We start from the raw sequence: 12843 nt of genomic DNA on the forward strand, positions 1-12843 counted from the left end.
TGAGTACCTCCGTTGTGAAGGATGACGCATGGTACGTCTTCAGCATCTTTTGGACAACCTGAGTGGCGTCCTTCTTGCCAGTGCTCTATTCGATCCGCTGGGAGAGGCTGTTGATCTGCTGGTTGACCTCATTGATCCCGTCCTTAGCGGTAACTCCATTCGGGTTCTGGGACTCGACCTGGGTTTTGAGAGCTGCATTCTCCTGTCGGAGCTGGGTGATGTTGTCGTTCATCATGCCCAGTTAACTGACTAGGTCCTTGACTTGTGTTTGGAGGCTTTCCATGCTTTGTGGGCTTGAGATTTGTTGGTTTAAAGATTTGTTTGAAGGTTTGTGAATTGAAGAAATCGAGCCACAGTCGTCGCCAATGTAAATGTTATATTTTGTTAACCTTACTGGTGTAGGCAATCTTCCCCGTATCAAGTTTTCTCTCTGGTGGGAGGAGACTTGAATCAGGTCTGACGTAGTTCCTCTTCTCTTTATATAGGCAAGATGCCCGTGCTTCTTCTTCTCCCGCGTCAAGTCAAATTCAGGACTTAGGGCTCTTTAATGAGTCATGATGGAGAGGCGTGGTGAGTAATGGAGTGCGCACCTGGAGCTCTGGTCTTAATGATGATAGCTGTGGCGTCCGTTACTAGCCGTTGTCGTGTGAACAAGCATGGACCTTCTGGAGGTTGCCTGACGATTGAACTGGCAGGTTGGTCTCCCTGAAGAGATCGACCGCTTGGTTCGATGTGTTGAGAAGCGATCTGGACTGTTCGTGTTGTAATGGAGCGACCTGAAAGAGTACTTGGTACAGATCGGTTGGTAGTTTTCGCTTGTGATGTACACGTGTATAATATCCATAGGATTTGGGTATTAGTCCCTCACAATAATAATCTTAGAAATTTTTTCTTTGTTTTGACTCTTTTCTTTTTTGAATTTTTACTTATGTGTTTTTTTATGTAGATTGCAAGAAGAGTGACTTGTTCACTGGTCAGTGGATACAAGACCAAAAAGGACCACTTTATACTAATTGGACTTGTTCAACGATTCCTAAATCCAATAATTGTTTTAAGTACGGAAGGGAGGATGTCGATTTTGTGTATTGGAGATTTGGAAATGGAAGCCAGATGGGCGCGAGCTTCCAAGATTTGAGGCTAAGACATTCTTGAAATTTTTTAGTGGGAAGACATTATCATTTATAGGTGACTCGGTCGCTAGGAACCATATAGAGTCACTCTTATGTGTCTTGTCTCTGGTAAGTCTTTCTTCCCACTTTTGTACAAAGTTTATATCTCCACTGTCCATTTGTAAACTTATGTGTCTCTAAAGAACTTAAACAATCAAACAGGCGCGATATCTTTATATTCAAAATGACGCCCATAAATTTTGTAGATCATCTATATGGTACACACAACAAGTGAAGATAGGTATCGACCAAAAAAAAAGATAGGTATCGTACCTCACCTAGAAGGCTAAGCGCCACAGGAAACAGAGGTTTTATACCATAATTTTGTTGGTCTAGCAACAATGCCTTCTAAATTGTACGTTCGCTAGATTTTGCATACATCCAAATATGTTTAGCTAGCCAAGTCATGGACCGTAAACCCTGACAGGATAATTACTAGATTTGAGAGTCAATTTTTTTTGTTAGGCACACAAGCTATAAATAATTACCACAACTAAATGTAATACCTTGCAGGAACAGAGTTCCCTGAGCATGTACAAGGATTCTGAAGACAGATATCACACATGGTATTTTCCTTCTTATGATTTCACCCTTATGATTTGTTGGACAACATTCTTGGTGAATGGACAAGAAAGAGTAAATGGAAATTCTCCCTCAAGCGTGTTCGATTTGCACCTCGACAGGGTTGATGAAAGATGGTCTGAAATACTCCCCGATATGGATTAGGTTATTATGTCCAGTGGTCATTGGTTCTTCTGTAAAGTTTATCTATATGACCAGGGAAAGTTGCTAGGGTGTGTTTATTGTGACGAGACAAATGTGACTAAACTAGACCCTGGATTCTCCCTCAGAAGGGCCTTTCGAATTGCTCTTAAGCACATTTATAGCTGTGAAGAGTGCAATGGCCTAATTACCATGGTGAGGACATTTTCACCAGCCCATTTTGAAGGATCATGGGATGAAGGAAGATGCAACAAAACAAGTCCACTGAGTTTAGAAGATACTGATTTTGGAGGCATAGAATGGCAATTAAGAAACATTCAAGTATAAGAAGTTGAGAGACTAAAGAAGAAAGGAAAATTGAGAGTAAGGTTTGAAGTACTAGATGCGACCAAGGCTATGTTGATGAGGCCTGATGGTCACCCCGACATCCATTGGAATAACCAATGGATGCCTGGCTATAGCGATTGCCTTCATTGGTGTCTACCTGAACCTATCGACGTGTGGAACAATATGTTGATGGCAATATTGGGCATGGAGGATAACTTATTTCTATCTTAATCAAACAGGACTAGTCTTTCTTTCTTGTTTATTGCAACTAGCAAAATGCACGTGCTCTGCACATGAATGACAAATAAATCTTATTGGAGAGAACGTGAATATGAACACATGTACAGTTGTAATAGATATACACTCATCTGAAAAAATGGGAAAATTAATATGTATGACAAATACTTCTTATTCCGATTAAAACTGATAGTTTGGCATAACTTTTAAAACCTCTTTTGTTTGAAAATGTTGTTAATAATTTACCATGTCCTTAAGCTGCTCCATATTTAACCATAGTGTCTTCTGTGAAATTTTTATAGCTCGTGTCCTTTTGCACCCCAACGCCCAAAGTTTGTACAGCTAGAGTGGATTCAGATTCAATCCATAATTTAAGAGATCCTTGCTCCATTGATCTCTAAATACCCTGAAAGGATGGCCCAGCATTCAGCCAAGTAACTTGTACTCTTTGGCAACCTGCAAGTAGGTGCTCGCATAACCCACCCCTCATTCCTGTATATCACCCCTGCATCAGCTGGTCCTGGGTTACCTAATGATGCCCTATCCGAATTCATTTCAACAAAGCTACTTGGGCAGCTTGATCTCCATCCTTATCTTTTGTAGTTTCGTTGGTTAAAGTCAAAGCAATATGCTGTATCCACCTCTTGATGCCCAGTTTGCATTTTGTATGTAAGCAATGCTTGTCATCACAAGCAACCTGGTTCCTAGTTCCTAGTTTACCATATCTCCAGTGTAGTGGCCAAAGCCCCCACATTTTTACATATCCTTAATAGTGGAACTTGATGCAAGTTTTAATTCAATAGTCTTTACATTTGCATCTAATGACATAGGAACAATATCCATTGCCATACCTGCAAGTCTTGGGTGCATTGCCATCCTCCATATTATTGTAGACCACTAAGGTTTGTTCACATTTAATCAAACCCAAATAAAAAGTTAAAATTAAAATGCAACCATCTAGAAAGAATAACGATATTGTAACGTTATATCCTCCATATTATCCTAGACCACAAATGTTTGTTCACATTTAATCAAACCTAAATAAAAAGTCACAATTACAACGCAGCCATCTAGAAAGAATAACAAAATTGTAACGTTATATAAGCTACTAAAACATTCTTTCTCATTTTTGGAAAAAATCTTTAACAACCATATAATATAGCCTATGCAACTACATTAGAGTATTACGGTCATGTAGCAGTAAACACTTGAACCATTAAATGCAACGGTTAACAATCAAATAGCTCAAGCAATTTGACAAACAATGTATATTGTATAGAAGATCAAGATATCTGCTTGTGTGTGGAATGAATTTGAAATGTGTAAGTAATATGCTTATCAAATTTGATCTTAGCTACAGACATACCTGAACAGCTACCACAATTCGATCACCTCTCCATCCTTGTCCGATGAATTTTAAAGGACGTAGTGTCTGCAATGAAAATGTACATGGGAAATAGTTAGTGATAGTGCAACAATATATGAAACAAATTAAATAAAAGTGAGTACATTGATTATGAAGAAAGAAACATAAAATAGCCCAATTTTTGTCCTTCCCACAATAATGATTATAAAGATAAAAATAACACCACCAATTCTTATTATAAAAAGTAGCGCAACTAAGTCATAAAACCCAAGTCATTGTGAATAGACAGTCACAAACATTAACTGCACTTTAGGCCTATGGGTGTGTATCACCCCTCATCCTTTTTGCTTGCTTTATGGCGCCTACTAGTCGATCAGTCCAATCTTATCTGCGTTCATCCCCCGCTGCTTGTTCTGCTTTGAATTTCATCTATCTCACTCGTTTGCGGTCAAGGCTTCTTTGTAAAAAACCTTTCGGTCTCATTGGTCTTCACTTCGATCGCTTTTCTTCAATTAGTCCAAAAGGAAAGCAATTCAAGTCTACCTTCGGATAGCAATCAAAGCGGATAAGCAAGAAGGCTGGTCCTAAATCAGCTAGCTCGCTCTAGTTTTCTCTCTCACGTCATCTTTCAGGCTCCCCTGTCTTCTTTCGGTCTATTATGGTAGAAGATGGGACGTGTAAAGGACAACCCATATAGGTTGGCAGAGTGGCGGCAGGTAGAATCACAAGAGTACGATCAATGGAGGCAAGATGACTTTTGAGGGAACTCATTCTTTGTATAACTTACTTAATACTCCTTAGTTTAGCCTTTCCCACTAGTCTATGAACTAACTTCGACTTATTAGTCCGGAGTAGTATATAAGCCATTAAGACCGGGTCATTTTTGATTTTAAGACATTCATCAATTAAGTAAATCAGCAGTTATAATAGGTGATTCCGTCCTTTTCGGCAGAAGTACTACATAAGATAGCGATGGTTTCCCTCTTGTCCATTCGTCAGAAGAAGAAGTTAGTACATAGCGATTTTCTTTAAAAGAAAAGTATATATTCCTCCCCGGTAGCAGCAGTAGCTTGATACAGGTCCAATTCCCAATTCACACCCAGAGATGATAAAGCTGATGTGTACCCTTATAGCTGCATAGTTGTTGCAAGGCTTTCGTGAGCTAGGTTGCCTCCTCCTATTTCTGCCTATCACAAAGGGCATCTTCTCTTCCATTCCAAGTTCCAGGATCAGGACTTCAAAGCTACTTAAATCATATCAATAGGTGCAGGATATGCTTCTTTCCCTTTAGCAGCGACTTCTTTGCTTTTAGCGGCTCCGTGTAATTTTCATAAAAGTTGTAATCCCTTTCAAAAAAAAAAAGACTATCTCAGATTGAGGTATTGAGTTCATTCCCCGGGCTTAGTTAGTTCATTCATAGTACTAGCTTAACACTTAAAGCACAGTTGCTATAGCTCCCCTTTTCTCTGTTAGGAGTTGCTTATATGTCAATCTTAGCTTAGTAAGAAGGGGCATGTTTGAGTGAGTCTTCTGCAAGCAAGAAGGACAATAGATTTTAGTAAAGATGCTTTAATTTGCCTTTAAGACCTGATCTGTCCAACTCTAGCAATTGCTCTTCTATTGTAGTTTAACATATGGACTCGTCCTCTGGAAAGGCTACTAGTCTTCACAAGCTATTGATCCACTATATAAGCAGAAAGTGGATTCTTGCTGCAGCTCGTATTTCCAACCTCTTCGTCGAGCTTTGTTGAGCAGTCAGTTGCTTCATTTTACTTTTTCGGGTACTCTTAGAATATCCGCCTTTTAGTCGCCCTTCTTTTTATCTGTTTCTATGCTCGATTAGCCATCTTGTTGACCTCCTTTATTTTTTTTAGGTGGGAGAAGGCTTCTAAGAGATTCTATATGAGACAAAGAAGGGGTAAACATCGATTTTAGGCTTCTGTTCTAGTTCCAGGAGGGCTTTAGGACTTGACTAATATTAGTCAAGGGTGTTTACGAGAAGGCGGATCTTAGAGATATCCTCGTTCATGATCTCTAATCCTTTAAGTAGATTGGGCAGGGGTAAGCCTATGTATGGTGATAAGAGCCTAAAACTGTAGTTTTAACTCCTTAACAATAATACTTTTAGACCAATTATGCGAGTAATAAATAAGAGTTAATGCTGATTACGTGCTTTTATGTATTTCAGGCATTGGAGTCGATTATGTGCAGAAATGTGTCACTTTTGCGAGATAAAGGAGCAAGGGTTGGTTGCTAAGAAGTTTTGTGATTAAAGGCCAAGATTCAAGGAGAAAGAGCCTTTAAAAAGTCTGGTCAAAGCTGAAAAATCAAAGTCAATGCGGGCAAAAACAACGCACAAAAGTCAGCATAACTTCCGAAGACCGTATCTTTGGACTCAGACCTCGGAAATGGGCCTACCTTATGTCAAAACGACCGGCTCGGAAAGAGCTTTCCAATGGTCTAAGCTTTGACCCACTCAGAGGAGTAGAAGTAGACGAAAAGTCTATTGAAGTCAAATCCAACTGAAAAGGCCTCTGTGGACTGAAGAAATTGGGCTTTGGGCTCGATTTTCCAGTCCAAAACATGGCTCCTCAGCCCATGCACGAAAATGTGGATATGGTCTCTTCCATTTCAACACACAAGACTTAACTCTTAAGCATTCTAGTTTTTAGGTAGCCATTAGTGAATATTTTTAGATCTAGATTTAGACTCCATTAATTAGTTAGTTTTTATTATCTTGTTTTAAATTCAGTAGTTGAATCAGTATTGTTATTTTATTCATTAGATCAATAAAGTTAGTTAGTTCTTCATAATCTAGATTCATTTCCCTTAAATCATTTTAGTTTCAACTCATAGATTTAATTATCACTCATTACTATTTCAATTCAATCTTGCATGATTAGATTCCATTTAGTTCAAATAATCAAATTTAGAATCTTTATATCATGTCTTGTTTAAATTCAATTGGAAATAATAGTTTAAGGAATCTAGGCTAAACTTCCATTAGAGGGGTTTGAGGAAGCCTTGATGAAAGCTTGATTGTTGTTAGCATAGAATAGTCGTAATTTTCCATTCCAATCTAGAAAATAATTAGTTCATCATGAGAATGGGTTTGATTTCTTCACATGCTAGATGTTAGTTGGTAGATATTACCATGAACAACTAGGGATTAGGAAGAACCAATTGCTATACGAAAGCATTGCAATTCGGATTACGACGAATCTTCTCTAGTTAATTAAGTCGAGTTAAGGTGGAATCAATCCCCCCTAATTCCTTATCATAGTATCAAATTAGTATTTGAATTTCGTCATTTCGTTATTTGCATATTGTTTTCTAGTTCCCATCGTAGTATAATTTCGTCCATACTCTCATTTACTTTGATAGACCGATAATCTTAGGAAACGCTAATTCTAAATAACTAGGAGTGGAACGAATCTTCTACTCCAACTCTATTGCGATAACATTCGATAGTAGAATAACTTTGATAATTAGACACATAAGTTAAGTTTTAGTTTTACTTGTGTTTGAGTCTTATTACTTATTCGTAGGTAAAACTATCATTTTACTTTTATCAAATGGCGCCGCTACCATCTTAGTTCCCTTTAGTATTGTTTTCGTTAGTATTGTTAGTCTTTTCAAAGTCCCATTAAACCCACCCACCCTTGTTTGATTCTAACTGTGGTTGTTTGTTTCAAAACTGAATTTTTCCTCGCAGGAATACACGGAGCGCGACCCGTGCCCTTGGTGGGCAAATTTGGGGCGCCTAGAACTTGAGTTTTACCTGAGTGCGACCCGCGCTCTTGGTAGGCAAATTTGGAGCACTCCCTGCGCTAAAGCGCCTGGAACTTGAGTTTTACCTGAGCGCGACCCGCACCCTCCCAAGGCTTAACCAGAGTGCACCCCGCGCCCTATTCTAAACTGCCCGATTTCCACAGGTTAGTTCAAACTACCATTACTTCAAGTTATTCAGTGTTTTAACTTGTATACAAGACACTATTCATAAGCGAAGCAAGGAGGCATTTAGGTATACAAGACGCTTAACTGAGCTCGCGTATACAAGACGCTATTCATAAGCGAAGCAAGGAGGCATTCATGTACTTCTTTCTTCCACTCCTCGCATCTCTTGTTAGAGGTTTATACTAGCATATCAGGATTGTTTTGAGTGTTGTTGTGTTTAGTTAAGATTGGTCTTAGCCTTGCATGAGATTAAGGTCAGGCAGAAGAAAAACGCCTAACGTAATAAACCGGCAACGTCAACAAACACGCCTTTCTAGTATACCATTCACTACACCTCTAGCTAGCATACCACACACCACACTTGAAATAATGGCTGAAGAAAGAGAGACTCCTCTCTCTGACTTTTACAAAGCCTTTAACGATAGCCCAAAATCTTGCATCGTTCTATCAAACCCAGTGGGGGATTTTCGAAACCCCCCAAATATATTTAATTTGTTACCCGTTTTTCATGGGTTAGACCATGAAAAACCTTATCAGCACATGCGTAGGATTGACCAAGTCCTTACTACATTCCACCATCCTACGGTTAGTGCTGGACAAATTAAACTGAGGGTGTTTCCTTTCACCTTACCGCGATAAAGGCGTCTTGGTTAACTGCCAAGTGCCTAATTCTGTGGACTCATGGGCCAAACTTGTTCAACTATTTATGGAACATTTTTACCCACCACTGAAGACAGATGAAATGCTTTCCAAGATTTATTTCTTTCATGAGAATCCTCATGAATCATTTTGAGCTTGGAATCGTTTCACCGATCTTCTTATAGAGTGTCCACACCATAACCTCATGAAAAAGCGTTAGTTCGTTTGCCTTTTCAAAAGACTTTTACACCACCATAAAGAAGTCCTTGACATCATGAATGGGGTAGTTTCCTCGATAAAGGGAGCCTCGAGAGGCTTATAAATTTTAGAAGATCAAACAAAGCGTAATAATAACGGGGGTAGTGACAATATCTCCCGCTCCGCTAGTTCTTCTACAACAGTTAAGGCTGCCGGTATGTTTGAGATGGAACCCGACCCTGAGCTTAAAAATTTAATCGAATCTCTTACTAAAAAGGTAGAGGCTATCTCTGTTCAACAAAAACCTATCCCCATCATGAATGTCAACTCCAATCCATGTAATTTCTGTTTAATTCCAGAGCATCCCGACTCCTATTGTCCTCTTGCCTATGAACAACAACAATCACAACAAGACAATGTTTGTTCCATTAATAGCAAACCTAACGCACCTTGGCGACAAAACCCCAACTTTGGTTGGCGAAATAATCAACAACTTCCAAGGTTTAATAACCAAAATGTTAGGCCAACAAACAATTACAATCGAGCTCCACCGAGGCAAGGACAAGGACAAGGGAATTATAATAATTATAACAATAATAATTATAATGCTAATAGAGGTATCGTTTCGGTAAATAATAACTATCAAAACCATCTATTAATAATCAACGTGACATAGTTCCTGTCGCACAACCTATAACAAACACTCCTCCACAACCGGATCATTTCAACGCCTTTATCCAAACCCAACAACAGATTTTATAAGCCATCCAACTTTCCTTACAGCAGTTAGCACAAGAGAAAGTACAATCCAAAGGTGTGTTTCCAGGTTAAGCGATACCTAATCCTAAAACAACAAACACAGCCTTTGAGGTAAACGGTAATATTAGTACGGAAAATGCAAACGTAGGTGAGCTAAATGCCATCACCACTCTCCGTTCTGGCAGAGTGGTTGATAACGCCGTAACTATGCCTATAGTTACCCCACCAGTAGTCCCTACACAGATATTGTACTAGATACCGAAGTAATAACTGAAGATCCTACCCCTATAGAGGTACCAGTTAAACTGCAACCTAAGAAACAAAAAGCCAAGGCTAAGCATCTTGTTGATCCATACGCTAAATATAGAGAGAAACCACTGTTTCCTCAGAGATTAGCTATGTTAAACAAGGATGCAAATTTTGACGAGATTAGGGAAGTTTTTAAAAATCTAACGATAAACTTACCTTTTCTCGAAGCGATTAAAAAATTACCTCACCATGCTAAGTTTCTCAAAGAGTTGTGCACTAAAAGACATAAGACAAATATTCCTAAAGATGCCTTTTTAACTGAACAGTTTCCAACTTTATCAGAACATAAAGGAATCGTTAAGTACAAGGACTCTGGTCGTTCTACTGTACAATGCACCTTAGGAGATTCCCACACAACCACTGCTTTATTAGACCTGGGGGCAAGTGTTAACTTATTCCCTTATTATTTATATAAACAAATGGGTCTACAGGAAATGCAACCTACAAAAATGACGTTGCAATTAGCTGATAGGTCTATCAAGTATCCTAAGTATGTAGTGGAAAATGTGCTTGTTAAGGTTCAGGATTTTTACTATCCTGCTGATTTCGTTATCCTTGATACAGAAGTCGCCAATGACTCTGTTCCGATCATTTTAGGGCGTCCTTTCTTAGCTATTGCCAACGCGCTTATAAACTGCCGCGATGGTTCGATGTCCTTGTCCTTTGGCCATTTTTCTGTTGAGGTCAATGTTTTTAAAATGATGAAACAGTTTCCTGATACGAATATCGATGGAGAGGTTAACATGACCGAGAGCTTAGCTCATGATTATTTCAAAACCACATTTCACCACATTTCCGGATGATCAGATGCACAAATTCCTTTCTTTTGGAAGTTCCAACTTCGATGAGAACTCCCTGGAAGTCGAGGAAGATTTTCTTCGGCTCTTTTGCAACTCTTCCTTGCCACCTCGCGAGTTCCACCCTGCCAACATCCCTTCATCCCTTGACACTATGACAGAAGATGAATTTTTCACCCTCTATCCCAGTGATTCTTTTGACCCACCTATTGAGGAATGTCTTGCATATCTCAAGGCTTCTGATGATCTAGACCTGAGAGCTCTAGCTGACACTCATTCATCTTCCATCACCAATTTTCCCCACCTTCCACCTTTTCAAAGGAACCTAGAGTTTGCACTTGACCCTCTTGCTTCTTCTGTGCTCAATGATTTTCTAAATCCTCCTAATACGGAAATAACTCCCATGGGAAAAGCACTTGACACCTTCATTTTCAGAATTGAGACAATTCCTACCTACACCATGAATGAGTTTTGTGTTAAACCCACATCCTCATTTCTTCCATTCCTTACTTCTAAAACTAATCCATATCCAACATATCTTCCACAGATATCTATTTTCTCATGATCATTCACTTAGACACCCTCTCATTCAAAGATGAAGACGAAGGTGCATTCTCGGTTACGTTCTAGATCTATCAGACTTTGTTTTCATTTCACTAAGTTGCGTCATAGAAAATCTTGGTGCTTGATTATGTTTGGAGGTATATTCCATATTATTTATTTATGGAAAGACCCACAACTCTTTAGGTTGTTGATATATGGTAAACTGCATGTTCATTATATACATATGTTTTAAATATAGTATTGAGTATCTAACTATAAAAGACTCATTTTGATGTTTGGTGCACTTCCTTTCACTTTCATATATTGGTAAGTACACCATTCAGGTAACCGGGCCCTCCCTATGGAGTGTGTGGCTGTAAGTACTGGATCCTAAGTCCACGGTTAACATAATTCACGTTTTTCACTTTTACATGTTTTCTCAGTTTTTGAGTCATGTTTCTCTATGGTGTGAATTATGTATTTATTGCTTTATTGTTTTTCTTATATTAAATCTTATTCATAAAAAGTAAAAAAATTTAAAACCATAAATAGTAATCTAGGAAGTCTCAGGAATCTAACTTTAAAAGACCCACGTTTAAAACAAATTTCCTAATCTTCGTTGCCAAAAATTTGTTTGGGGGTAGGGTGTTGGTTTTTTGTCCTTGTTTGCTAAACTTTCCATTTTTGTTACTTAGGTCGTTTAATCGTATTTTGATTCGGGTTGACATTATCTATGAATTTAGATTTCATTCGTTCGCATAACTTACGTCACGCACACACTTCGAGGCATTTTCAATATATGTCACCCACGGTTAGAATAGAGTGTTTTATGGATCATCGGATTGGAAATTCTCTCTTGATCATTTCCATATCTCATTCGCAAAAATCGGACAGGTAACGAATCAGCAATTTTAGTTTGAAGTTGTGCGAAAAAAATCGGAAAATTTTGGAATTCGAATTGGGCTTGGGCCCAAGTCAACAGTACAACCCAAGAACGCATCACGTTCTTCTTCTTCATCTTTCCAATTCCGCCATTACCAAATTTTAAACCCTAACCAAAAAAAAAAAAAAAGTAAACAACACCACGCCAAAATAGTTTCACCATCTCCACCACCATTCCAACCTTTTGAACCACTGAAAATAAACAAAAAAATCACCAAACTATAAAAATAATCGAACCACCACCGCGCCTCCTCCCATATATTTAGTGAGTTTGCTCAAACTCGTCTCCTCCACCTTATTCAAACCCACAAATCGTTTCAAAACTTCAATGGCGCTAAGACGAAGAATTTTGGCGGAACAAGCTTTTACTGCCGTCCACTTTATGCCGTTTTTTCCTGACAAGATGATTAGGAGGGATTGGAATAGGTTGTGGTATTCGACATATGATTTCTACCACGCCGATTTGGTCGAACGATTCTATAAGAAGAGAGAGTTGGATGGTCAGAGAATTTTTGTGAAGGTGGCTGGGACGAGGACAGAAGTATTGAGAAAGTTGTTGGCTGAGATTTTAGGCATTATGCCTGAACACTATCTCGAAGCCATGTTGCAGGAATCCCAGTATACAGGAGTTCCTGCATCGATGAAAGCCACTGTCATGGAGGGTCAGTACAATTCGAATTCTCATTGTGTTCGACAGTCATCTTTGCGAACCAACCAACTGGCTATAGCTCAGTGGATTGGTAGGAATGTCACCAAAAAAGAGAAGGTCAGTGACATCAATCTGAACTGTCTTCACATTCTTTGGATATTGCAAGAGAAGAGGTATAACTTCTGCATCCTCGAGTTTATTTTAACTATGATTAGAGGCGTTGGAAAG

At 38.8% G+C, this 12843-nt stretch overlaps 1 pseudogene across 1 annotated transcript; it reads left to right on the forward strand.

Moving 5' to 3' along the window:
* Positions 1-577: 577 nt before the first annotated feature.
* LOC147498040 (xyloglucan O-acetyltransferase 3 pseudogene) lies at positions 578-2559 on the forward strand (annotated as a pseudogene). Its single transcript, XR_015196902.1, has 3 exons — positions 578-695; positions 947-1238; positions 1683-2559. The product of XR_015196902.1 is annotated as a xyloglucan O-acetyltransferase 3 pseudogene (transcript).
* Positions 2560-12843: the final 10284 nt, after the last annotated feature.

This window comes from Coptis chinensis, chromosome 5, assembly GCF_015680905.1.
Source record: "Coptis chinensis isolate HL-2020 chromosome 5, ASM1568090v1, whole genome shotgun sequence".
NCBI classification, from domain to species: domain Eukaryota; kingdom Viridiplantae; phylum Streptophyta; class Magnoliopsida; order Ranunculales; family Ranunculaceae; genus Coptis; species Coptis chinensis.